Source organism: Panthera onca, chromosome A1 (genome assembly GCF_046562875.1).
Source record: "Panthera onca isolate mPanOnc1 chromosome A1, mPanOnc1 haplotype 2, whole genome shotgun sequence".
NCBI lineage: Eukaryota > Metazoa > Chordata > Mammalia > Carnivora > Felidae > Panthera > Panthera onca.
In genome coordinates, this window is record NC_138339.1 from 68,290,273 (window position 1) to 68,313,231 (window position 22,959).

Consider the following 22,959-nt stretch of genomic DNA (forward strand, 5'->3'; position numbering starts at 1 on the left):
CTCTCGCTGTGATTGTGGAGGTCTTACCTGGTCCTGCTTCCCCTGGTTTCAGATCCCTCTCCAAAAGTAATCACTCATCAGTTTGAAATGGTTTTAACTTTTTTCTATGAATTCACAAACATGAATGTATGTATGCAAGGAAATATCCCTGATTTTTCCATTTTCTTATATAAATGCATGATTAATATTAATTTTTATACTGCTTTTTTCACACAATATGTCTTTGAAACCTTTTCCACAAATCACTACAGCTTAATCTCTTTACCACTTGCTTGTATCCATTTCATTGGAAGCATCATAATTTATTTTGCTAGTCCCTTTTTGATGGACATTCAAGTTTTTAAAAATTATAAATAAGGCAATAATAAGCCTTCTATCCCTTGGATGTTTGGCTAGTTTTGCTGGTGTTTCTCTAGGACAGATACCTGGAAGCAGGTATGGTGGGGTCAAAAAGTAGATTTTAAATTTTAATAAATACTGCAAAATCATTCTCTGAAAAGACTCCATCAATATCTACTCACATGAACAGTGTAAGTATTTATGTTTCCCTGACATCTTCACCAAATCTGTATTTTTAACCTTTGCTGGGCTTCAGTGTAAATATTGTATCTTAGGTTTGGTTAAATTTGCCTTTCTCTGTTTACTGGTATAGTACATGCTTACTGGTTTTCCTCTTCTATGAACTGCCTGTTTATATCCTTTGCCCATTTTTCTGTTGGGTTGGGAGAAAAAGTTGCCAGTGTACTTCAGTATTTCTCCTTTCCTATCTCCTACGGGAAGGGAAGGAGCCTTCTCTCTTTGCAAGCCAAGTAACAGAAGGTGGATAGCTTCAAGGTCACAATTTGTGGTGCTTGACATGTCAGTGATTTGGGGAAACAGGAATTGATATCCAGCTCACTCATGAAAAAGAGATGGTTGGAGTGGGTGAGTGAGGAGAAAGGGCCCCAATGAGATTCAGCTACTCGCAAAGAATAGCTGAACATAGGTGCAGTTATCTCATGAGGGTTCAATGTGGACTGTGCAGAAGGGAACCAGACATGAGTCTCCCTGAAGAATGTTTCCTGCTGGGGTGATGCCATCTCATTTTAGCATCACAGGAAGCAGAACACGGGGAAGGTGAGAGCAGGCAGTTGAGGAACCAGTGACTCCTCAGAGCACCTGAGGTGACAGAACTCCCCCGCAATGGGGCTCTGTAGAGCCATCATTAGTGTCCCATAGGGAAAGAACCCTAGGCATTGTAACCTGCCATCCCCGGAGATCACAGATGCCAGACCATAACTGTAGCAGTCTGGTGAGACCTTTCTTCACTGTCCTTCTCCTCTCCCTCTCCTGTCACCCTCACAGCAACTTTAGAAGGAACACAATCAGTTGGTGGGTAAAAAGCAGGAGGAAGAGAAGAAACTAACAGATATTCCTATCCCCTATATTTAGAAATTATAGATCTCTCATGTCCACGTTGGGGGAAGGAAGACATTTAAAAGTTGGATGAGTCTAAAATTTTAGTCTTTTCCTTATGCAAGAGTGCCTGGAAAAGCTATGGGAATAGCTTGAAATTTTATTCATGAAGGAGAGGAATGGGTTCAGAGTGGATCTGCCAGGGCAATGGTGAGATAAAATAAAGTTGCTTTTGCTCATGTCTCACCAGGCTGAGCTCACTCCTTACAGTAGATAATGATCCACCTATAGACAATAACACCATACGTGCCCTATGCACGTCCTATATTCCAAGCACTATTACAAACACCTCGTACTTGCAAATCCTATAACGCTTGTTCTGCAAATGAGAAAACCGAGGTAGAGAGAGGCCAAGAGATGTGCTCAGTGTCACAACTAGATGTGTGGAGCTGAGTGAGGTTCAGACGTAGGTGTCCGGAAGTGGAGGCCATAGCCTTGTCTATTATGTGACTCCCAAGCAGATGCTGGACTGTGTGGGGTGGCAATGAGAGGAAAATCACAAAGATGGAGAGGAGAGGAACATGATGGAAGGAGAGGGAAGGTAATGGCAGGGGAGGAGAAGTGAGAAGGCAGAGGGCCATGCTCAGCCTTGAGTGACACCCAGGGAAAACCCACCAGATCCCTGAGGAGGAAGATGCTGTATGTTGTATAAGCTGAGTTTGAAGGCAACAATACAAGTTTCTCATACAGTTGCTTTGGAACACACCTAAGAATTGCAGTTTGGGATCAAGAGAAAATATTGCTCTCCCACAGTCTAACCCAATTTAGAAGCTCCATTCCGTTGGGAAGAAAATGACAGTGAAGATAGCAACACAATAACAACAGCAAATGAGATAAACTTACAAGTATTGGTTTAGCAAAGTACTAATTATTTAAAGACGTTCACTAACTACTGTTCTGGCTTTCTAGAACAGAAATGGTAGTTTTGTGTTCTAAGTCCAAATTAACACGAAACAAAACAAAATGACACCATTTGGCACTTCATAAAGGAGAGCTAGACCAGATAACAGAAGAAAATTTTTAGAGAAAATAATAGACTTAGGAGCTATGCACCAACAGAAGAACAAATTTAAAGACAAAATAAAGCAATGAAATACTGAAGGTCATGATCCTGGCTTTTAAAAATATAGGCAGGGATTAATTACTATAAATTACTTGGTGCATAAAGATTATTAAAAGTTGAGATATAATCATGTACAAATGTTGTAGGAGTCATTTAAATGTATTTGACTGACAAAAATGGCAGGGATCATTATTTTATTTTTGCTTAGACCCACCGACTGCTTTTAACCAATAGTTAATACTTTTACCTTTTACATTATCTCTAGTCAGGAAGCCAAGCAAAAAAGAAAAGGTGGAGCATGATCTTTTGCCTTCCCCCAAAAAGATACAATTGTTAGAAGCAGCAGCAACCTTTTAGAACACCAGATCTCAAACCTTTTGGTCTCAGGACCCTGTTAGAGTAAAAAAAATTATTGAGAACCTCAAAGAGCTTTTGCTTATGTGAGTTATAGCTAACATTAGTTACTATGTTAGTAGTTAAAACTGAGAAATTAAAAAAAATCCTAATTTATTTAAAAAAACAATAAACTAATGACACATGAACATAAACATTTTCTAATAAAAATAACTATTTGCTAAAACAAAAAATAGTGCTGTGCTATTGTCTTAAAATTTTACAAATTTCTTTAATTTCTGGTTTAATAGAAGATGGCTAGATTCTCTTATCTGCTTCTGCACTGTCTACTGCAAAATCACACATCATTCAGACTCTGGAATATTCCACTGTACTTTCACAAGTGAAGAGAAATGTCTTCATATTATGACAACATACTTCTGACCTCACAGACCCTCTGAAAGGGAACTCAGGGACCCTCCAGGAATCCTCAGACTGTACTTTGAAAATTTCTGTCTCAGAGCATCTGAGGATATAAAAAGAGCAGTTTAAGGGCTGAATAATAGGCACGCTGCCCTTTATTTTTAAACGGGGTTTTAAATGAAATACACACTTCTAATCTCACCAAGCACTAATCTTATCTCGACACATCAAGATCACTGCACACGGAGAAGTGAAAAAGAAATTAAGGGGAAAAATGCCCCTCAAAATTGTGTACTCATGGGGAATTGTACAAAGACATTTTATGATATCATATTAATGATACAGAAATGATTAAAAAATATCTAATTATGGAGAAAGAGACCTTATCAAGATGCTGCTGATCTTAGCTACTGATCATTTAAATCATGGGGATTCAATACAAACAGACAAAAGGATTAGAGAAATTGAGAAACTTGAGATAACTGGATATTCCAGAACAAACCAAGTGTTCAAAGTAATCATAATTAAAGTAAACCAAACACAAACAAGGAAACCTTGAAAACTAAACACCATTTTGGAAGAAGACCTCTATAACCTAACAATTTAATGGACAGGAAATAATAAATCTGGCAAGAACTGTAGCATTTAACTACTGAATCATGACTAATTGTAACCTATTTTAATAAAGAAACTGTAAGAGCAGATAACTAGGTATATATGAATTTACTTAAAACTTTAAGGAATAAAAAGAAGGAAAAGGAGGAGGGAAAGGAAGAGGCAGAGAAGCACAATTAATTTACTGGCTCAATTTTTAAAAAGTATATTATCTTTTTAGAAAAAAAGCATAAAATGACAAATATTTTATACGCAGAGTAATTAAGATAGGCAACAGGTACGTTTTTAAGGATTAGGCAATGATGCATTTAATGCACTGGTACCAAGGGCATACCTTTGCTAAGTTCTGTTTCAGTATTATACCCTCAGTTTTGAGGAAGGGTTGATAAAAGAAACAAGCATAAGAAGGTTTTTGTGGCATTGTTTTTGAAATAATTATTGAAGAATAACACCATGAGAGGCACTTTGGGGCCATATACCCCCAAGCATGCTATTTATTAGCTGTGTGACCTGGAACAATCTGTCTACCCTTCACCTCCCGGTTTCCCTCTCTGTAGCACCCACTTTGAAGGTTGCACTGAGAATCGGAGGTTAGGCATGGAGACACTTAGCATGGAGTGGACATTCTGTTCTATAAATGGTAGCTGTTAGGAGCACCCTACCACTGTTGTTCCATGTCTCTTGTACAATAAATTACATCCAAAATCCTTTGAGATTTGGAAAACTTGCTCTTTCCTGAAGTATCAAAGAATACTTTAATGGGAAAATATTTGCTTTTTATTTCATCACATTTTCTTCTTCTGTTTTGGTGGCCCCAAACTCAATGTACAAGAGGTTTCAGTTACAATTACCAGCCTGGTTTAGAATATTTACTTCTCCCTCTCTCTTTTTTAAAATTCCCTTTTCCACTTTAATAGCTTTATTTTGTATGCCTTTTTCACTTAATTTGCCACAGCTCCTGTTCCCAAGAAGATGCAATGATAAATCACAGAGTAATAGAATGTAATATATATTAGTCTTCTTCACCCTTGAAATAGGTCTAAGGGAAATACAGACTTAAGTTGCTGTATCTGTGTTCAGTTTCTAAGAGCATTTAGAAGTCAGAAGTGAAACAAAGTATATGCCAATTAGGATTTGAAGCATTCTTACTATATCTGTTCTCCATTGTAACACAAAGAATTACTACGATAAATACTATTTGTCACTGATAAAGAGGAGCATTTCACAGCCTGTTGTTTCCCTTATGCTCCATCCTCCTTCTCCGGGCTCTTCTTCAGGAGCCATCCTTGGGTGCCCCTGGGTGCCGCTCAGGGTCCTCCTCCACACCCCTCTCCCTACTCAGAGGCACTGCCCCATCACTACTGCCTTTTCTCCCACGTCTGCTATTCCCTCTTTTTTTGCTTTCATCATACACATACCTCCAGAATGAACAGTATCACCATCAAAAGGAAACAGGAAAAAGAAATCAACCATCACCTCCATGGTCTCTCAAATACACACATTCCCCTCCTGCTCTAGCTACACTCAGCTATACCCTACTCTCCTCAGTCTCCACTCCCCATTTCCATTTTCTTCCCTCTCATTTTCTTTCAACACACTATTGTTTCATTTCTGACCTCATCAAACCTAACACACACTTTCTGACTCTTTATCTGACCTGTTTGGCCTCTGAGCACACGGACTTGTCTCTCACTTGGCCTCTCATCGCCTGGGGCTCTTGCCACACTGGCCGCATGGTGCTCCTCACCTCTGCTCCCCCCTCAGTCTCCTCCCCAGGCCCTCTGTCTCAAGACTTGCTCAGCACCCTTCTGCTTTTCCTTTGGTTTCCAGAGTTCAGCTCATCTAAAGCCACAAATAAAGGTACCACTTATCCAATGTGCCCCAAATCTCTATTGCCTTCCCCCAACTTCTCTGTGGCTCTGATTTGACAGAACTTTCTACTTCCCATTCCACTTGAATGTCTCACACGTGTTTCAAGGTCAACACGTCCAAAATCAATTTAGTATTTACCCTAAATTTACTCCTGCTGTATCTGTATTTCCAAACCCAACGAATGACAGCATCCTTTTGATCAAGCCAGAACCTGGGTTTACCTAACTTCTCTATCTTCTTTACCGACACATCCAGTCCATGACCCATGACAGTAAGTAGCTCTCGCTCCTTAGTGCCTCATGTATTGGCCTCTTGTTCCTACTTATCCACTCTTGCCTTCAGCCAGGCCACAAACATGCTTCCCTCTTGATTACTCTGGTGACTAGCTTAATTACCAGCTCCCCAACTTCCAGGGTTGTTCCCATGCAGCCCATGCTCCACACTGCCATGACAATCATTTTTAAAAAGTGCAGTTTTGGTCACGTCATTCCCCTGCTTAAAATCTTCAGCATCTTTCCATCGCTTTGGTCATTCAGGGTAGCAACAACGTTGCATTTGATTTTGCATCTCTTGAGCAGGGACCAAAAACTCTCCAGGGGTCAGGAAGACACCCTAAAAGAATGAAGGAAGTTGGCAGAGTGTAAAATAAAAGGAAGGCACTGGGAAGTCCTAGGGACTGCATCTGCCCCTGGAGAGTATGACTCCTTACAAGGAGAAGGCGACTCAGATTCAGCCAGGCAGGAATGCAGGCCCCATGTTGCTAGCTCTTTTGATTTTTTTTTTTTTTATTTTATTTTATTTTTTAATATATGAAATTTACTGTCACATTGGTTTCCATACAACACCCAGTGCTCATCCCAAAAGGTGCCCTCCTCAATACCCATCACCCACCCTGCCCTCCCTCCCACCCCCCATCAACCCTCAGTTTGTTCTCAGTTTTTAACAGTCTCTAATGCTTTGGCTCTCTCCCACTCTAACCTCTTTTTTTTTTTTTTTTTCCCTTCCCCTCCCCCATGGGTTTCTGTTATGTTTCTCAGGATCCACATAAGAGTGAAACCATATGGTATCTGTCTTTCTCTGTATGGCTTATTTCACTTAGCATCACACTCTCCAGTTCCATCCATGTTGCTACAAAAGGCCATATTTCATTTTTTCTCATTGCCACGTAGTATTCCATTGTGTATATAAACCACAATTTCTTTATCCATTCATCAGTTGATGGACATTTAGGCTCTTTCCATAATTTGGCTATTGTTGAGAGTGCCGCTATAAACATTGGGGTACAGGTGCCCCTATGCATCAGTACTCCTGTATCCCTTGGATAAATTCCTAGAAGTGCTATTGCTGGGTCATAGGGTAGGTCTATTTTTAATTTTCTGAGGAACCTCCACACTGCTTTCCAGAGCGGCTGCACCAATTTGCATTCCCACCAACAGTGCAAGAGGGTTCCTGTTTCTCCACATCCTCTCCAGCATCTATAGTCTCCTGATTTCTTCATTTTGGCCACTCTGACTGGCGTGAGGTGGTATCTGAGTGTGGTTTTGATTTGTATTTCCCTGATAAGGAGCGACGTTGAACATCTTTTCATGTGCCTGTTGGCCATCCGGATGTCTTCTTTAGAGAAGTGTCTATTCATGTTTTCTGCCCATTTCTTCACTGGGTTATTTGTTTTTCGGGTGTGGAGTTTAATGAGCTCTTTATAGATTTTGGATACTAGCCCTTTGTCCGATGTGTCATTTGCAAATATCTTTTCCCATTCCGTTGGTTGCCTTTTAGTTTTGTTGGTTGTTTCCTTTGCTGTGCAGAAGCTTTTTATCTTCATAAGGTCCCAGTAATTCACTTTTGCTTTTAATTCCCTTGCCTTTGGGGATGTGCCGAGTAAGAGATTGCTACGGCTGAGGTCAGAGAGGTCTTTTCCTGCTTTCTCCTCTAGGGTTTTGATGGTTTCCTGTCTCACATTCAGGTCCTTTATCCATTTTGAGTTTATTTTTGTGAATGGTGTGAGAAAGTGGTCTAGTTTCAACCTTCTGCATGTTGCTGTCCAGTTCTCCCAGCACCATTTGTTAAAGAGACTGTCTTTTTTCCATTGGATGTTCTTTCCTGCTTTGTCAAAGATGAGTTGGCCATACGTTTGTGGGTCTAGTTCTGGGGTTTCTATTCTATTCCATTGGTCTATGTGTCTGTTTTTATGCCAATACCATGCTGTCTTGATGATGACAGCTTTGTAGTAGAGGCTAAAGTCTGGGATTGTGATGCCTCCTGCTTTGGTCTTCTTCTTCAAAATTACTTTGGCTATTCGGGGCCTTTTGTGGTTCCATATGAATTTTAGGATTGCTTGTTCTAGTTTCGAGAAGAATGCTGGTGCAATTTTGATAGGGATTGCATTGAATGTGTAGATAGCTTTGGGTAGTATTGACATTTTGACAATATTTATTCTTCCAATCCATGAGCAGGGAATGTCTTTCCATTTCTTTATATCTTCTTCAATTACCTTCATCAGCTTTCTATAGTTTTCAGCATACAGATCTTTTACATCTTTGGTTAGATTTATTCCTAGGTATTTTATGCTTCTTGGTGCAATTGTGAATGGGATCAGTTTCTTCATTTGTCTTTCTGTTGCTTCATTGTTAGTGTATAAGAATGCAACTGATTTCTGCACATTGATTTTGTATCCTGCAACTTTGCTGAATTCATGTATCAGTTCTAGCAGACTTTTGGTGGAGTCTATCGGATTTTCCATGTATAATATCATGTCATCTGCAAAAAGCGAAAGCTTGACTTCATCTTTGCCAATTTTGATGCCTTTGATTTCCTTTTGTTGTCTGATTGCTGATGCTAGAACTTCCAGCACTATATTAAACAGCAGCGGTGACAGTGGGCATCCCTGTCGTGTTCCTGATCTCAGGGAAAAAGCTCTCAGTTTTTCCCCGTTGAGGATGATGTTAGCTGTGGGCTTTTCATAAATGGCCTTTATGATCTTTAAGTATGTTCCTTCTATCCCGACTTTCTCAAGGGTTTTTATTAAGAAAGGGTGCTGGATTTTGTCAAAGGCCTTTTCTGCATCGATTGACAGGATCATATGGTTCTTCTCTTTTTTTTTGTTAATGTGATGTATCACGTTGATCGATTTGCGAATGTTGAACCAGCCCTGCATCCCAGGAATGAATCCCACTTGATCATGGTGAATAATTCTTTTTATATGCTGTTGAATTCGATTTGCTAGTATCTTATTAAGAATTTTTGCATCCATATTCATCAGGGATATTGGCCTGTAGTTCTCTTTTTTTACTGGGTCTCTGTCTGGTTTAGGAATCAAAGTAATACTGGCTTCATAGAATGAGTCTGGAAGTTTTCCTTCCCTTTCTATTTCTTGGAATAGCTTGAGAAGGATAGGTATTATCTCTGCTTTAAATGTCTGGTAGAACTCCCCTGGGAAGCCATCTGGTCCTGGACTCTTATTTGTTGGGAGATTTTTGATAACCGATTCAATTTCTTCGCTGGTTATGGGTCTGTTCAAGCTTTCTATTTCCTCCTGATTGAGTTTTGGAAGAGTGTGGGTGTTTAGAAATTTGTCCATTTCTTCCAGGTTGTCCAATTTGCTGGCATATAATTTTTCATAGTATTCCCTGATAATTGTTTGTATCTCTGAGGGATTGGTTGTAATCATTCCATTTTCATTCATGATTTTATCTATTTGGGTCATCTCCCTTTTCTTTTTGAGAAGCCTGGCTAGAGGTTTGTCAATTTTGTTTATTTTTTCAAAAAACCAACTCTTGGTTTCGTTGATCTGCTCTACCGTTTTTTTAGATTCTATATTGTTTATTTCTGCTCTGATCTTTATTATTTCTCTTCTTCTGCTGGGTTTAGGCTGCCTTTGCTGTTCTGCTTCTATTTCCTTTAGGTGTGCTGTTAGATTTTGTATTTGGGATTTTTCTTGTTTCTTGAGATAGGCCTGGATTGCAATGTATTTTCCTCTCAGGACTGCCTTCGCTGCATCCCAGAGCGTTTGGATTGTTGTATTTTCATTTTCGTTTGTTTCCATATATGTTTTAATTTCTTCTCTAATTGCCTGGTTGACCCACTCATTCGTTAGTAGGGTGTTCTTTAACCTCCATGCTTTTGGAGGTTTTCCAGACTTTTTCCTGTGGTTGATGTCAAGCTTCATAGCATTGTGGTCTGAAAGTATGCATGGTATAATTTCAATTCTTGTAAACTTATGAAGGGCTGTTTTGTGACCCAGTATATGATCTATCTTGGAGAATGTTCCATGTGCACTCGAGAAGAAAGTATATTCTGTTGCTTTGGGATGCAGAGTTCTAAATATATCTGTCAAGTCCATCTGATCCAATGTATCATTCAGGGCCCTTGTTTCTTTATTGACTGTGTGTCTAGATGATCTATCCATTTCTGTAAGTGGGGTGTTAAAGTCCCCTGCAATGACCACATTCTTATCAATGAGGTTGCTTATGTTTATGAGTAATTGTTTTATATATCTGGGGGCTCGGGTATTTGGCGCATAGACATTTATAATAGTTAGCTCTTCCTGGTGGATAGACCCTGTGATTATTATATAATGCCCTTCTTCATCTCTTGTTACAGCCTTTAATTTAAAGTCTAGTTTGTCTGATATAAGTATGGCTACTCCAGCTTTCTTTTGGCTTCCAGGAGCATGATAAATAGTTCTCCATCCCCTCACTCTCAATCTAAAGGTGTCCTCAGATCTAAAATGAGTCTCTTGTAGACAGCAAATAGATGGGTCTTGTTTTTTTATCCATTCTGATACCCTATGTCTTTTAGTTGGCGCATTTAATCCATTTACATTCAGTGTTATTATAGAAAGATATGGGTTTAGAGTCATTGTGATGTCTGTATGTTTTATGCTTGTAGTGATGTCTCTGGTACTTTGTCTCACAGGATCCCCCTTAGGATCTCTTGTAGGGCTGGTTTCGTGGTGACAAATTCCTTCAGTTTTTGTTTGTTTGGGAAGACCTTTATCTCTCCTTCTATTCTAAATGACAGACTTGCTGGATAAAGGATTCTCGGCTGCATATTTTTTCTGTTTAGCACACTGTAGATATCGTGCCAAGCCTTTCTGGCCTGCCAAGTTTCAAAGGAGAGATCAGTCACGAGTCTTATAGGTCTCCCTTTATATGTGAGGGCACGTTTATCCCTTGCTGCTTTCAGAATTTTCTCTTTATCCTTGTATTTTGCCAGTTTCACTATGATATGTCGTGCAGAAGATCGATTCAAGTTACGTCTGAAGGGAGTTCTCTGTGCCTCTTGGATTTCAATGCCTTTTTCCTTCCCCAGTTCAGGGAAGTTCTCAGCTATTATTTCTTCAAGTACCCCTTCAGCACCCTTCCCTCTCTCTTCCTCCTCTGGGATACCAATTATGCGTATATTATTTTTTTTTAGTGTATCACTTAGTTCTCTAATTTTCCCCTCATACTCCTGGATTTTTTTATCTCTCTTTCTTTCAGCTTCCTCTTTCTCCATAACTTTATCTTCTAGTTCACCTATTCTCTCCTCTGCCTCTTCAAGCCGAGCCATCGTGGATTCCATTTTGTTTTGCAACTCGTTTAAAGCGTTTTTCAACTCCTCGTGACTGTTCCTTAGTCCCTCGATCTTTGTGGCAAGAGATTCTCTGCTGTCCTGTATACTGTTTTCAAGCCCAGCGATTAATTTTATGACTATTATTCTAAATTCACTTTCTGTTATATTATTTAAATCCTTTTTGATCAGTTCATTAGCTGTTGTTATTTCCTGGAGATTCTTCTGAGGGGAATTCTTCCGTTTGGTCATTTTGGAGAGTCCCTGGCGTGGTGAGGACCTGCAGTGCACTTCCCCTGTGCTGTGGTGTATAACTGGAGTTAGTGGGCGGGGCCGCAGTCCGACCGGATGTCTGCCCCCAGCCCACTGCTGGGGCCACAGTCAGACTGGTGTGTGCCTTCTCTTCCCCTCTCCTAGGGGCGGGATTCACTGTGGGGTGGCGTGTCCCGTCTGGGCTACTTGCACACTGCCAGGCTTGTGTTGCTGGGGTGGGTAGGCAAGGTGCACGGGGGCTGGAGGGGCAGGCTTAGCTCGCTTCTCCTTAGGTGATCCACTTCAGGAGGAGCCCTGTGGCAGCGGGAGGGAGTCAGATCCGCTGCCGGAGGTTTGGCTCCACAGAAGCACAGAGTTGGGTGTTTGTGCGGAGCGAGCAAGTTCCCTGGCAGGAACCGGTTCCCTTTGGGATTTTGGCTGGGGGATGGGCGGGGGAGATGGCGCTGGCGCCTTTGTTCCCCGCCAAGCTGAGCTCTGCCGTCCGGGGGCTCAGCAGCTCTCCCTCCCTTTGTCCTCCAGCCTTCCCGCTTTCCGAGCAGAGCTGTTCACTTATGACCTCCCAGACGCTAAGTGGCGCTTGCTGTCGGAACACAGTCTGTCCGGCCCCTCCGCTTTTGCCAGCCAGACTCGGGGGCTCTGCTTGGCCGGCGAGCCGCCCCTCCGCCCCGGCTCCCTCCCGCCAGTCCGTGGAGCGCGCACCGCCTCGCCGCCCTTCCTACCCTCTTCCGTGGGCCTCTCGTCTGCGCTTGACTCCGGAGACTCCCTTCTGCTAATCCTCTGGCGGTTTTCTGGGTTCTTTAGGCAGGTGTAGGTGGAATCTAAGTGATCGGCAGGACGCGCTGTGAGCCCCGCGTCCTCCTACGCCGCCATCTTCCGCTCTTTTGATTTTTAAAAAATGTTTTATTATTTATTTTTGAGAAAGAGACAGAGAAGAAGTGGGGGAGGGGCAGAGAGAGAGGGACACACAGAATCTGAAGCAGCTCCAGGCTCCGAGCTATCAGCACAGAGCTTGACACGGGGCTCAAACTCATGGACTGTGAGATCATGACCTGAGCTGAAGTCGGATGCTTAACCGACTGAGCCACCCAGGTGTCCCTCGCTCTTCTGATTTTAAAGGAAAGATAGAAATTCAGATTTTTTTAATGTAAAATATTACAAATTTTAAATGTTGGCACTTAAGTTGAAAATTTTAAAAGCCTGTGCAGGGTACAAACAAAACAACCTGCAGTCTGTGATTCCTGCTTTGGAATTTAAAACAGGAATTGGCGCCCGGCAGATGCTCAATAAACATTTGGGAAGTATAAGTTTATGAATAAATAAACGAATTTTGTTTCTGACTCTGCTTCTTAAATTAGGTATCTACTACTGTGCTTGTAGCCTTCTCTTCTGCTATAAACTCTTCCTGTCTATTCCTTTCTCTCCAGCTACTTTTTATAGCCTCCCCAAAAGTATACATGTGTGTAAAAAAATTGTGGGTAGGGTTATAATTAATTTAAGTTTTTTCTTTTTTTTTAAGTTTTACAAAATTGTTTTAATGTTTAGTTTTGAGAGAGAGAGAGAGAAAGAGTGCAAGTAGGGGAGAAGCAGAGAGAGAGAGAGAGAGAGAGAGAGAGAGAGAGAGAGAGAGAGACATGGAATCCAAAGCAGGCTCCAGGTTCTGAGCGCAGAGTCTGATGTGGGGTTCGAACTCACGAACTGAGAGATCATGACCTGAGCTGAAGTTGGATACTCAACTGACTAAGCCACCCAGATGCCCCCTTTTAAGTTTTTTTTTTAAGTTTATTTATTTTGAGAGAGAAAGAGACCACAAGTGTGGAGGGGAAGAAAGAGAGAGAGAGAGAGAGAGAGAGAGAGAGAGAATCCTAAGCAGGTTCCTCACTGTCAGTGTGGAGCCTGATGTGGGGCTTGAACTCACGAACCATGAGATCATGACCTGAGCCGAAATCAATAGTTGGATGCTTAACCAACCGAGCCACCCAGGTGCCCCAATTTTAGTTTTTTATTATATGAAAGTTAACTATAAACATTATATATTATTTGGGTAATGAATTTTTAAAAACATAAATTTTATATAATTGGCAGGCATTTCATGTTGGCTTGTCCTGAATACCATGCATCTACTATGAATGATGTTCTCTGAATATGAATATGTACATTTAGATGGTAACTATGTCTGGTCTCATATGAACTAAACACATGATGCCATTAATATTGCTAGTAGTTTAAGACTGCAAAGACTATTCCATGATAGTATCTAAAAAAGATGTTCTAATTCAAACTGTTGTTTTCTTAAGCTCCAGGCCCATATATCCACCTGCCCAGGTCTCATTTCCAGCTGGCTGTTTCACAGACACCTTACGTTCAATACGTCTAAAACTGAACTGTTGAGCATCTTCCAGCCCTGTTCTTTCCATTCTTCCCACCTCAAAATGTGATGTCTCAACCAACTCAAGTGTTCAAGTCAGAAACTGTTTCTCTCTTCTCCCCCAGTAGCCTCCATCCAAGTCATAGTAGAGTGCTGTGAATTCTAATTCCAAAATGTCTCCAGAATCACTTTGCCTTTCTCCATGGCATTGCCATGAGCTTAGCTAGACCACCACAGTATTCCCTTAACCCTCTTCGATTTCCAACAGGCCCTACCTTCAATCTATTCTCCACACAGCAACATAGGTAATCAGGCCACTTCTTCTCCTTGGGAAGCTCTTCAATGGTTTCCCATTACTGTATCCTAGCTTTCAAGGCCTTGGTCACCTGGCTCCAGCCTTCCCCTCCAGACTCATATCCTGCTATTTCCCCCTTTCTTGCTCTGTTCTTCCCATACTGACTTTCTTTCAATTTCTCTCAAGCCCCATTCCCTCCCCTACCCCCATCTCAGCATCCCTTTCTGACTGCCCTCGCTTTCTGGAATGCTTTTTTACATGTTTCTACCTGGCCAGCCCCCACATCCTCAGGCCTCAACTATAATGTCAATTCTTCAGGGAGGCCGTATCTGTATTTCCAAACTAACATGTGCCCACACTTATGTGCCTTCATGGATGCCTCCTACTTTTCTTTACAACATGCCTATTTCTTTGCAAGCTTTATGATTAGGATGCCTCCCTCGCTATACTGAAAACCCAGGAAGACAAGGAAATTTGGATCTGGTTCCTCAGATATCTAGTTTCTTGCACAGTGCCAGGTACTAAATATGTACTCAAGAAATTTTTTTGAATGATTGATAAACTCAATTTTCCTATAGACATGTATGTTGTTCTACTTTTGAGTCATTAACTTATAGATACTCAAAGAATGGTCATAATCTGCAAAGGATACTCATTTGCCATTATTAATCTTTGATAGAAGTTAAAATTTTGTGCCTACGTTGTGGCACTATATTTCCATAGCAACATCACTTTGATACATTTAACTGAAATAAGGCATAGCATCTGTGCCATCTACACTGATTGGATAATAATACTTAGCCACCTCAAAGGTGCTATGAGATTTACAGCATCACTCTGGGAAAAGCCAAAACCCAACAAGAACATTTTAATTGTAAGATAAGGCAAAAGGGTGTCAACCTCATAATGACATCTTGAATACTTATATAGTTTTTGTTCTTCTAAGGTAGCATTGATAGTTATGGCTGAATTAATTTCTTCACATCCTTTGAAGTTGATCTGAATATCCAACACAACATATGCCTACTCAGGGGAGCTTGGGCAAAGACAGCTGAAAATTCATCTGTTAGTTTTCTCTTCAGTTTCCTTTATGTCTGAAACATTCAAAAACTGGACTTGTCAGTGTGAGAAAATGGAAGTGAATAGTGATTTGGCCAGGTGTAATGACACGTTAATGAACAGTGGGCAAGCCAAAGTCGTCTGTTTGTAAATGAAGGTGTCCTGCTGGGCCCTGCAGTGGTGCCCTTGAAGAGCACTGAGCCTGTGCTGTCCCTGTGGTAAGTGTCCCATGGGAGCATCTCTGCTTTAGATTTGGGGTGTGGCTTAGGAGTGTCTGGATAAAACAAAGATGGGAATTTTGGAGTAGCAATGTCATGGAGAAAAGGGGCAGGATGCTGACAGAGAGGATAATTAGGAATGCCACTGGGTAGGGAAACCTGAGGTGTCAAGATTAGAACACTTGATAGGCAAAGAGGTCATGAAAAACCATCATACTCCAGCTCTTGTTTCTGATTTTGGTATGAGTCTCCTCATGTACAAAGTCAGAGTGAGGGAACAGGGATACTTTCAACAGGCTGGAAGTTCATTTTCCTGTCTATTTATATATGTGCATGTTACAGAAGTCTACTAAGTACACATTTACAAGAATGGTCTAGATAGTACTGGTGGCAAGCATAATTTTATCTATACTATTTTCCTTAGATTCAACCCCAAATCCAAAACATTCACTCTTCAATGAAACACTTATCATTGTTTTCAAGAGCAATTATTAAATGAAAGATTATCATTTTAAATTACGCATGCAAAAAATTAATGGAAAAAGTGATTTGTCCTGATTTAAACAGACAAGTCTCATGCTAAAAGAGTACAAAAATGAAATCTGAAACAATGTACATGTAATCAACAAATAAATCCATAAATAAAAGGTTTTTGTATATAACACTGGAGCAAGTGCATGCTGTGGGACAACTTTCCAAGGGGCTGTTGAGAATGCTTAGAAAGGGTAAGCATGTGATAATTTCATCCTCTTATTTCCAATGCATACAGCCAGATTTCAGGAGAGATGAGAATTAAGGAATGGAGGCTATGGAAAGGCTTGGCCAATTAAATGGAAGCTGTATTCAGGAGATGGTACGTAACTGGGGGAAAGGTCAAAAAATCATCTGGAGTTACAGAGAAAGAGGCAGCAAACACATTTCTGTAACGAGAAAGAAGAGATCAGGTTGGGGAACAAAAGAAACACAGGAGCTCCTGAACCTGTGTGCTCTGGTCCAGCAGAGAGAGTAGAGTCTACAGAGAGGCTTGAATGCGCAGGACTGAGGATAAAGGTGGAAAGCACTCTATGCTCAGGCAAAGTGTTGAAATTCCTCACAAGGAAGAGGAAGCTGGAAATATTATAATAGATGACTGTACTTCAGATTACATGCTTTATATGTTAATAAGTCAAGTGGATATTTGCAGGTATATTAGAGAAAGAAAGCTTTTGGATTAAGTAAAATGTATATCAAATATCAAAGATTTTCAAAGAGTGAAAAATCTATGCATTTTTCTTAGAAAATATATCCACAGATGTATAAATGGCTCCTAAATCACATATGCATGAAAGTAGAATGTGGAATTAAAAAAAATAAAGAACCCCTGATATATCTACCATTTGGTCTTTCAAAAAATGCAATCACCAAAAGCCGAAACTCTCTTTTAAACAGAAAAAGACAATACTGCTGCTCTGAATTCAGGGGGTGTCTAGACATGTAATTAAACTCTCTCTATGGTCCTAACAAAAACTGTGTCATTGTGTAATGAAAGCTACTGCATAGTAATTTAGTTTAATTACAGCTATGCTGTGTTCAATGGGCTGTGTGTGGCTAATTGATAATGTCTCAGGAGTTGGTAGGAGGAAGTTTGAATCTCTTTAAAAATCTAACAGGACAAAAAAGAGCCAGTCATTAAAAAAAGAAAACGGTATTCTGATCACAGCTCTCCTTTGCAAAGAAAAATTAAACGGCATGAATTTGCTCTTCTCCACTGCTCAGAAAATTCAGAATCAACACATAAAAATTTAAGTAAGAACTTCAGAGTGAATACTCTACCTTTGTGTCATATCTGCTCTGGAGACCTGCTGCTACCCTTGTCTTTACACTTAACCTCTAACCTGTGACGCCTTCAGCATTGTCAACAGAATGTATGGGAAAAGCAGTAGGTGACTACCATCTCCCATGACCGGATCAACAGGCATGATTAGGACTGGCCGGCTGTGAGATCCATGTAAGCTTGATCTGTAGAGCATCCCAGGGCTGGAGGAATGCACCTGCAGCAAAGCAGCCAAGTGCTGGCGCTTCTTAGGCATTCCCATTTATTTCAGTCCTCTTTTCTCTCGGTAGTCTTGGTCAGTCATAATTCCACCTCCAAAATACATCCCACATCTAGTCTTTCCATTTACCCTGTCACCACTGAGTACGTAAGCCTTCATATTCTCTACCTGCACTATGAACATCTGTCTCCTAACCACCCCCGCCCACATCCCTACACCTAGATCATCTTTCTGAAACACACATTAACTCATTTCAATCCTCTAGTTTAAAAACAAAAACAACCCACCCTTAAGGGCTCCTCGTTGCTTATAAGTTAAAGTCTAGTATTTTCAGTATGAAAAAAAGGCCCTTCAAAATTTGCTCCCAATTTCTCACTGTGCATTATCCTGGGACATTCTTATCATGCACTGACTACACCCACAGCCTTACTTACTATTCCTAAATCATGCCATACATATTCCCACTTGGTTCCTAGGTAATAATAAGCTTTCATGTGCCAAACTGTATTTTCTAAAGATTCTTGCAACAATATTACACATCCAAATGCTCTTCCAGAATGTTGCCACCTCCCATCTAGAGGTGGAGTCTAATTCTCCTTGAATCTGGTCTGTGACTTGTTGGAAACCAACAGAATGCAGTGGAAGTGAAGGTGTGTATCTTCTGAGGTTAGATCATAAAAATCAATGCAGTTTCTACCTTGTGTGCTAAATCCTTATTTTTAGATCCCTAAGCTGCCACACAAAAAGTCTTACAATCCTATGGCTGCATTGCTTTAAGAACATTGGGCAACACACAGAAGCCATGTATAGCTTTTCCAGTTGATAGTCCCTGCTGAGGTCCTGTGTGGCAGACCTTTCAACAGCCAGACATGTGAGTGAAGACACCTGTAACTGATTCCTGTTTCCAGACATCAAACCACTAAACCTTTGAGTCTCCCAGCCCAAACTCCAGACATTATGGAGTAGAGATAACCGTCATTCCCACCATGTCCTGTCTAAAGTCTTGACACAGAGAATATGTGAGTACAATAAAGTGGTTATTTTAAGCTGGTATTTGGGGATAATTTGTTAACGTGGCAATAGTACCTGGAATTCTACTTCATAACCCAGATTATACACCATTTCCTCTGTGTGATTTCTTCCCAGCAAAGCAAATATCACTTTCTCTGCCTCTCCCAGTAGCATTTTTCTTCATATCCCTGTAATATTCTGATATAATACTCTGATATAATTGTGTACTTGTCTATCAAAGTAATAGATAAATTCCTTGAGAGAAGGGGTTATTTTATTCACCTTTGTACCCACAGACTCTAGGCAAAAGGTCTGGTATGTTTTCGATAAATGTCTGTGAAAAAATCAATGAAAGAGTGAATGAATGAATGATCAGAATTATGGGCTGAATGAGGCTCTAGACAGGCATCAACGAACAGACACAAAACCCCAGGGAACAGCTAGAACTCATTCTAAGGTTTACCACATAATGGCACTTGTTTTTGTTAAACAAATGAAATGGTAAAACTATCAGGGCTGTGATAGGAAATCTCTCCTAATCCCTCTGGATTAGAATGTCCTATGTCCATCCCAATTCATAACCTTGTGTGGCTCTGTGTTCAAGAAACTTGGTGAACTAGGGGCGCCTGGGTGGCGCAGTCGGTTAAGCGACCGACTTCAACCAGGTCACGATCTCGCGGTCCGTGAGTTCGAGCCCCGCGTCAGGCTCTGGGCTGATGGCTCGGAGCCTGGAGCCTGTTTCCGATTCTGTGTCTCCCTCTCTCTCTGCCCCTTCCCCGTTCATGCTCTGTCTCTCTCTGTCCCAAAAATAAATAAAAAACGTTCAAAAAAAAATTAAAAAAAAAAAAAATAAAAAAAGAAACTTGGTGAACTCAACTCATCCTGCTCTTTGTTTAAGACAATATTAAACAATATAGCTGTCCTTGGACAGCGGGCTGGAAAGTGAATAAAGCATAGACTGGTCAGCTCCATTTTATAGTGCATAACCAAATCTACTCTGGTATTGTATGTATGCTAGTGATGAATTCTATTAGGTTGTGTATGACGAATAAAGGCCTTATTTTGCCTTCACTTTTGGAAGTTATTTTCACCAAGTTTAGAACACCAGGCTGCTTTTTTAAAGTAATGCTTTGATGTCTCTTATTTGCATTCTTTCTCTTTTTTTAACTTTATTTTGAAAGAGAGAGAGAGTGAGAGAGCACATAAGTACATGCCGGTGAGGAAGGCAGGGGGCAGAGAGAGAGGGAGAGAAAGAATCCCAAGCAGACTCTGTGCTGTCAGCAAGGAGTCTGATGTGGGGTTTAATCCTACACACTGTGAGATCATGACCTGAGCGGAAACCAAGGGGTGGACACTTAACCGACTGAGTCAGCCAGGCGCCACTTAGTTGCATTATTTCTGATGAAAATTTAATGTCATCCTTGTCTTTCTTCTTCTGATATAATGCGTCTTTTCTCTGGATGCTTTTTTTTTTTAATTCTTTTTTTTTCTTTAATTCTTTTTTTTTCAATATATGAAATTTATTGTCAAATTGGTTTCCATACAACACCCAGTGCTCATCCCAAAAGGTGCCCTCCTCAATACCCATCACCCACCCTCCCCTCCCTCCCACCCCCCATCAACCCTCAGTTTGTTCTCAGTTTTTAACAGTCTTTTATGCTTTGGCTCTCTCCCACTCTAACCTCTTTTTTTTTTTTTTTTTCTTCCTTCCCCTCCCCCATGGGTTTCTGTTAAGTTTCTCAGGATCCACATAAGAGTGAAACCATATGGTATCTATCTTTCTCTGTATGGCTTATTTCACTTAGCATCACACTCTCCAGTTCCATCCATGTTGCTACAAAGGGCCATATTTCATTCTTTCTCATTGCCACATAGTATTCCATTGTGTATTTACCCAAGGGATACAGGAGTATTGATGCATAGGGGCACTTGTACCCCAATGTTTATAGCAGCACTCTCAACAATAGCCAAATTATGGAAAGAGCCTAAATGTCCATCAACTGATGAATGGATAAAGAAATTGTGGTTTATATACACAATGGAATACTCTCTGGATGCTTTTTATGGTATCTTATTTTAGTTCTAAGAATACTGAATATGCTGTGCCTTGGTATCACATTCTTCATGCTCCTTGTGCTTGAAATTTCTTAAGATTCTTGGATGTGTGGCTTTATAAGTTTCATTAAGTTTGGAATAATTTGCATATTATTTCTTTAAATATTCAATCCCCCATCATTCTTCAATGATTCCAGTTATATATCTATATCTATATCTATATCTATATCTATATCTATATCTATATCTATATCTATATCTATATATTCAAACATATATTTGAAGTTGTTCCAAAGCTTACTGATGTCATTTTTTCTTTGTGTTACACCTTGGATAATGCTATGTCTTAAAGTTCACTTTTAATTCTGAAATGTCTAATCTGCTGTTCATTCCATCCAGTAAACATTTTGTCACAGTTTTCATCTCCCGATGTTTGATTTTGGTCTTTTTTTTTGAACATGTATTTTACATCCTCAGTCTTTCCTCTACCCTCTTGGATACATGGAACACAGTTACAGCAACTGTTTCAATGTCTCTATATACTATTTCTTTCACTTGTGTCATTTCTAAGGATATTCCTCTTGATTCATTTTTTCCACCTGCTTTCAGCCAGTCTCACTATGGATGTGCTTTTTGCATGCATTTCTCATAATTTTGACTGGGTGATAGACATTATGATTCTTAACTGGGTGCAGTTAAGTTACACTACTTGTAAACAGTGTGATCCTTTTGAGGCTTGCTTTTAAACTTTGTTAAATTCTCTATTGGAAACACAGACTCTTCTCAACCCTAAGTGTGCTGCAAGCATTGTTCCCTCTGCTCTGTGGTTCTTTCCCTGGCCTTCTCACATGCACGTGTGGATCAGTATTCTGCAGAAGACCTGGGGGGAGTAGTATCTGCAGCTTTCCAGAGATTTCTCTCAGAGCAGCTTTCTCCTCTAGGGCACTCTGCTCTGTGAACTCTGGTCTCCTTGACCTCTCAGACTCTATTCTTTCTCCTCAACCCAGGGAGATTTCAGGGTGGCTCTTGGTTTCTCCCTCCCTATATGGCAGCCTGGAAACTCTCTTCAGGTAATTGTGGGACTCATATTACTTGTGCTCCCTTTTTCAAGGATCACTGTCCTGGGCTGCCAGATATTCAATGTCTGGAAACCATGATGCAGAGTTTTTGGTTTGTGTTTCAGAAAGAGTGTAAATTAGTCCCTTTTATTCCATCTTGGCCAGAAGCAGACAATGTCAACGTTACTCCAGACATTTGAAATGTTTCTAAATAATATTCTATCCGATACCTAAAATTGGAATTATCCTCAGTATTTGAGACCATTTTGAACCTATTACTGCCCCTCATAACTGCTACCAGTTAATGCAGTTAAAGCTGCTAGGGAAAGAAAGAATGACAACGGCAAGAAACTCTGCACTTAGTTTAATGTTGATCAAAATTTCTATGGTACTCATTTATAAGTTTCTGAGGTTTCATACTATAGTAAAGAAAAAATAGTTTCAGCTTGCTCCTTGGTTAGAAAGAATTTCTTCCCCTTTTGTGAGCCCATAGGAGTGCTTGAGAGAAGTGCCAGATGTGAAGTGCAGCCAAAGTTGTAGAGATATAAAAGATAAAAATCATATTATGTTTAAGAGAGGCAATAGTGCTTGGCTTGGAGATAATCGTCTCAAAAATTCTTAAATCTACAAAATAGTTGAATCAACGTTTTAACCATTAAAGGCCATATTTCCTTCCAAGTAAAGATGATGTGCTTATTTATTATAGTCTACCTATGCAATGTTTAATTTATTATTTCTAAATCTCTTAAGATTTATTGATAAAAAAATGAACATTTACCAAAATAGGAAAAAAATGCTAAATACATGAAAGGTATAATTATTATATAAGTATATCATTAAAGCAACCTTCTTAAAGAGTTGATATGAGGAATTATATGGAAGGTTACTAATTTTTAAGTACTAGTATCAACAGTCCATTTAGTAATTAAAACGTTTCAGTAATGTTTCATAAAATTATAAAGTAAATCAACTTTGCCTGTATATGGTGATTGTTCAGAGATTCTCTATGCTTTATGACAATTATAAAATCTCTTGATCTTTATAAAATGATCAAATGATCTATTGTGTTCTGTGGTATTTTATTTAAAGACTAGAAAATACAATTTTATCAAACTCTTGAGGGTTTCACTATGTTGAAGTTCCTTCTAAGCCTTAAGTGGCCTCAACTCATATATACTTTAAAAAACATCAAGTGCCTTTCCAGGATATTAAGTCTTATTAAACAATGTTTCGGATTATAATAAATTTAGATAAGCAAGGTGTTTTATACGCAAATTCTTT

At 40.0% G+C, this 22,959-nt stretch overlaps 1 protein-coding gene across 1 annotated transcript in view; it reads right to left on the reverse strand.

The window, feature by feature from the left end:
- CAMK4 (calcium/calmodulin dependent protein kinase IV) overlaps nt 1–22,959 on the reverse strand; it is a 224,946-nt gene that overhangs the window by 31,776 nt on the left and 170,211 nt on the right. The window lies entirely within an intron of this gene.